A 6000-nucleotide genomic window follows, 5' to 3' on the forward strand; every position below is an offset into this window, starting at 1 on the left:
CTCGGCCACATCCCAAATTCGGCCCTCGGCCAAGCGCCGTTCGGCCTATCCGAATCACCCTGTCCAAATTCGCCATTCGGCCCGTCCGAATCAAAATCATCCAAGTCAAACCTCGAAATTCGGCCCTCGACCCTGTGCCTCGTCCCGTCCGAGTGACCTACTCGAACCCTGCAATTCGGACCAGTTGGTCCGAGTGCAACTTTTTGTCAAAATTTTCAGAAATTTGACCTGACCCGGCAAATACGCAATAGCGCAAACTGTCGAAACCCTTCAGGCGCTCAGAACTTGATTCTGGCACACGTGATAAGAGAAATTGTAGTGCGCAGCCGCTTAGCGGCTAGAAGTGGACAGTTGCGAGACCTAAGGACTTAGATGCAAGCCGCTGAGCCGTAAAACCTGATCGACCAAAACGAACAAGGCAACATACGAAGAAACCCTAAACCCTGACAAAACGGCCAGAAAATGGACCTACAAGTCTATCAGGCCCGAAACAAGTGAAAGTGTGTAAGACGCTGAGGAATTGCTTGCTGTACTCACATTGAATTTCCGCACTTGAATTATACTTAAGAAAGCTGAAAGCCTGATTGGGCACAAGTGCACGAGAAGCGACACACGCACTGAGTGACCATAAATTGAGGGTTGGATTCAATAACCAAAGGAACTCACTCAGATAAACCACTCAAGGAACCCACCAATAGGAGAGGACCCAAGATATAGACAAACCATCAAAGCACAGAATAGGACTAAGCAGGGAGCGCCAACGACGAGGATTTGTCAAGTCCATTCAACCTGATCGATAGCGTAGTGGAGTGCGAGAACTCGACCATGACGGAAGAGAGATCAGACCATCGGTCTAATGAGGAGCTCGATTTGAACGTATTCCCAGATGCTATTCAGCACTGGTGAGTAGTTATGACGCGCACACCCGGTACAAGCACCGCGGCAGGATAGCAAACGCAATCATTATAGATCTAGAGAAGGAGAGAAGGCTAGCCCGCAAGGCATTGCAGGGAATAGCTGAGTACAATAGGGATCAGCAAGCTAGGAGCCAAAGGCAAAGCATGGAGCTGCATGAGGTGTAGCGAGTGCTGAACTTGGCTGGCCGAAACCGAATGGACCATGAGAGAGCACTGGAGGGAGACTTGATGTTGAGCGAGCTCCTCATGAAACGACTGCTCGATAACACCGCAGTAGAGCAGAGTGCCACCGCACTAGCGACGTCGCTGCTCACAGGATTAGGGGCAAACCAAGGCTTCAAAAGCCAGGCCAAAATACCGATTGTTGCCAAGCAACTCAATAAGTACCAACCTCATGACGACCCATACAACTTTGTTGAGCAGTTTGAGCAAGTCTGCGAAGCCAATGGCCTCAACGACCAAACCCAACGTTCGCAAGCATTCGAGCTTTGCCTAGGCGACAAGGGTAGTCTGCAGAGTGAGCCAACTTCAATGACCTCAAGGATCTCTTCGTCAAGAGATTCGCCGAGCCCGGATACTCCGATAACCTATTAGTACGCTTGATGAATATCAAGCAGAAAGAGAAGGAGGACATCTGCGACTACGTGACCCATGTGAGGAGTCTCTTTAAGAGAATCCCTCTAGGCGAGCGACCAACTGACAGAGCAGCTTCGACTGTATTCATTAGCAGAATTCGAGACGAGGAGTTGTATAAGGCTTTGGCAGGCAATTCAAGCTTGCGGCGGGATATGGTGGCTAGATTGTTTGAGGAAGCCATCAGAGTCGATGATCAGTTGAAAGAGCGGAGCTCCAGGAGCTCAAATCTAGAGGAGACCAACCTACGAAGCTCAGAGAGAACGCCAGCCTCTAGTGAGCGGTCAATCCCATCATCCTAAGATAAGGGGAAGACCACCGAGACAGACCATGGCTTGGCTGAGGTCAAGATGGAATTAGCCAAGTTACAAGACATGTTGAGACAACCAACGCGCTCGCACGTCCAATGCATGTACTGTGGCGGAAACCACTTGCCGGCCGAGTGTCAAGACCCTAGGTCAAGACCTTGTGCTAACTGCGGTAGGTTCGGCCATGATGTCACGCATTGTAGATTACCAAGAAGACTTCCATACTCGCAACCCTACGGCCAGCCTTACCTAGCAAACAGGCCGCAGCCATTCTTTGGAAGGGGAGCCCCATTGGCTCTTCCCGCGCCTAACGATATGAAACCAGCCGTCCCTAGAATGGACATAAATCCTACATGTATTCCTAGACTGCCTGGCCCTTACGTGACCCACCCACCGAGCGACGCTCCAATACACTACGTGGAGGAGCCGAATGATAAAGAGACCTACATATACCCTTACGTCTCGCACGACGACGAGGGCAACGCGGTCCTCATGGATTATCGACCCGTGCCGGTGATGACATTAGGACGAGGATGAAGTAGAGGCCTAGGAGGGCAGGCAGGATCCAGTCACTTGTTGGACTTATGGTCACCCCGGTCATGTCTCATCACGCTGCCCTGAAAGAGAGCAGAAAAACAGAGACAAGGCTGACCAAAGGTGCGCAGAGTGCAAAATCACCCATCTTTTCATGGATTGCCCAAAGCAAAAGCTATCCTCTAACCCAGCCAACTTGCCATCTGTCCCATTGGGGCTGTTTGGTGTCGAAAACCCCAATAGGGAGGCCATACCTATTCCATTGCGGGTCATGGCCCAAGCCCAAACAAAGCAGGCCGGCATCTCTCTGCCAAAACCCAACAATCTTGACGCAACCTCCATAGGGAAGAAAAGCCGCAGGCGGAAAAAGAAAAGATCGGAAGCTAAACTCGTACTAAAAACTGAGAGTGCTACGACTATGCATGTGGGAAAGAAGGTTTTAGATGCAGAGGCAGAGACTTCAACCCCTAAGACGGCCGAAAAGGGAAGCGCTAAGGTAGGGCAATACCTACATCCGAAGCGACAATTAGAGGCCATAGAAAAGGTAAAGAAATGGGTGAAGGAGGCTCAAGAGCATCTCAAAGATGCTGAGCCCATCATAGAGGATGAGATTGATGACCTCTCCAGTGTAAGCACGCCGATATTACCACCTCAACCTAAGTCAACAGAAGAAACCATGCCACAAGCAGTGCCGCTATGACCAAGCCTAGACGCGACAGAGCCGCAGATCAGCCACGACCATTGGCCCGGACAATCTAGGTTAGGGGAAGGACGAGTATCTAACGATCTCCTGACCACGCTAGTGACCACTCCTATAACACTTAGCCTGGGAGATCTGCTTAAGCAGCATCCTACCCTATGGCAAGATCTTAAGCAGTGAGTTGAAGGATCACAAGGCCAGGTCACGACAAACCCTCAAGACCAGGATACAGAAGCGCAATTGCCAAGTTTGATGCTGCACTCCGTGCCTAAATCCTTGCACATCAACGCCTTTTGGGAAGGCTCTTAGATGCACGCGGTCTTGTCGGTCCTAGCCCTAGGTGACACAACAAGAAAGGGAATCGTAGACACGGGAGCTGGGGTTAGTGTGCTTAGCCACGTAGTGCTTCAGACTTGGGGAAACCCGCCTGTCGAAGCTGCTAGGTTTAATGTCACACTAGCAAACGGTATGAGAGTGAAGCCATTCGGGGTACTGAAGAATTGGCCAGTGAAGATCGTAGGTATCCAGTTCTCTGTTGACTTTATAGTCATGAAGGGAGTGGACTACGATGTCCTGTTAGGCCGACCCTGGATGCACAACGCTAGAGTCATCGAAGATTGGGGTAACAGCTTGATCTTCCTTGGCAATAGAACGAATGCCATAAGAATAGAGATGGACACTTGGAAGACCTCACCGGTCGACCTAGACGCCATCTCTGCTATGCTCAAGGGGAACACTCAGATCAAGAAGCCCTATGGGTCCTTGACCAAGTATATCCCATGCCCAGAGGATGAGCAGGATTGGATGCACGTTCTTGCTACAATCGACCTACCATTCTCAGATCATGAGGCATATGAGCAGGCCATCAAAACAATCGGCAAGTCTAACGAAGCACTCTCTGCACCAGTCTGCATGATGGCAAGGAGCCATTGGTGAAAGCCTGAGCCTGTCACCTTCCAAGTGCCATCCAACAAAAGGGAACTCCAAGGGGTATTGGAATACCTATCGGACCAGCTAGTTGGCAACCCAACTGTAAATTTCAAACCACTCCAGGATCTCTTAGAGGATCCCAAGTGGCAATGGACCAGGGTGCACAATTTGAACCTCATGTATAACTAGGCCCTAGTTCCTGACCAACGACACAAGGCATACCAAGCCCTAGGAGACGACGAGCAGTCGGATGACAAAGATTCCAGCGACGAATATGAAGACTACCAATCCTTCAGTGATGAGAGTGAGGGTGAAGTAGATGCCATAGAATACGACACTGAAGGACGAGAAATTGAGCAGATACGAGCAGACGCCAAGCCACAGAAAAGGCAAACCCTTAGAGTAGAGCGAGGAGTCATGAGCATGGAATGTGATCGAGCTTGGTTGGAATGCATAGGAGCCATAGACCTTAAGCAAGCAGGCCTAGCCGAGCCAGGAATGACATCAATACTTAGGACTAAATCACCATCTGAACTATGGCCACCAGGGGAGACCACCTCTTCTAGCGAAGATGGAGGGTTTGACTCTGAAGTGGAAGTTACTTTGGACAGTGATCCAAAGATCCCTAGGCCGCCCACGACCAGGCGTACCAAGGGGGACCTACCCATCCACCTGAGGCACAGACGGTTAAGGCAGGAAAAGGCAAAGCAACCCAGGGATACATGATCAGAAGAACAGCGAAAGCCACAGGACCTCCCTACACGCTTCACAAAATTCAAAAAAAGGGATAGGGTAGTAGTTCTGTTAGGTGCCAAACGTCAAGGCCAGACGAGTGAACCAATCAAGGGACCAGCCAAAGTCAAGGAGGTAGACTTAGCCCAGGAAGGGGAAACACCCCGACCAATGCTCATTGCTGACGACTTGACGGGCAAAGAAGAAAGGAGCCTTGTCGCTCTCTTGCGAGAGTATATAGACATGTTTGCATGGTCCTTAGAGGAGCTACAAGGGGTAGATCCGAGTGTTGTGACTCACAACATACCCATGACGTCGGACGTGACACCGATCAAGCAGCGACTGTACCCTATGAATCCAAAACACGCTCATGCTGTCAAAGAGGAAATTGACAACTGATGAGAGCTGGATTCATTTACGAAATTGAGCACATAGACTGGGTATCACCCATAGTCATTGTGATGAAGAAGAACGGAAAAATCCAAATGTGTGTCAATTACAAGAAGGTGAACGCTGCTACGAAGAGAGACAACTATCCATTGCCGTACACCGAGCACATGCTTGAGAGGGTGGCAGGCAAGGAAGCCTACAGTTTTTTGGATGGCTTCTCAGGGTACAACCAGGTGCAAGTGCATCCTGCAGACAGGCACAAGACTGCCTTTGCCACTGAGTGGGGCGTCTTCGCATACATAGTCATGCCCTTCGGGTTGACCAATGCCCCCGCTACTTTTCAACGTCTCATGTGCACTATCTTTAAGGACATGCTTTGCAAGGAGTTAGAGGTCTTTGTCGACGACCTGTGTGTCCATTCGACCTGGATCGAGCACTTAGAAAAACTCCGCGCAGTCTTTGAATGGTGTCGCTTATATCATCTCTCCTTGAACCCCTTGAAGTGTCAGTTTTGGGTAAAGCACGGATGCATCTTAGGACATGTGGTGTCGAAGAACAGCAGACTTCTCAAAGGTCAAGGTTATTGTTGACCTTCCACCCCCAATTAATTACAAGGGAGTTCAATGCTTCTTAGGCCATATAGGATACTATCGGCGGTTTGTACTGAATTGTGCACTGATCACCAGACCATTGTACAAGCTGTTGATTGTCTTTGAGTGGACCGAGGCATGCCAACGAGCGTATGAAGAATTGAAAAAGGCTCTAACAACAGCACCAATTCTACGAGCCCCAGATTGGACCATTACCTTCCACGTGCACATTGATGCTTCTAAGTTTGTCGTGGGGGTAGTGTTGT

The sequence above is a fragment of the Lygodium microphyllum genome, chromosome 19 (assembly GCF_053477565.2).
Source record: "Lygodium microphyllum isolate KBCC chromosome 19, Lygodium_microphyllum_v1.1.10, whole genome shotgun sequence".
NCBI lineage: Eukaryota > Viridiplantae > Streptophyta > Polypodiopsida > Schizaeales > Lygodiaceae > Lygodium > Lygodium microphyllum.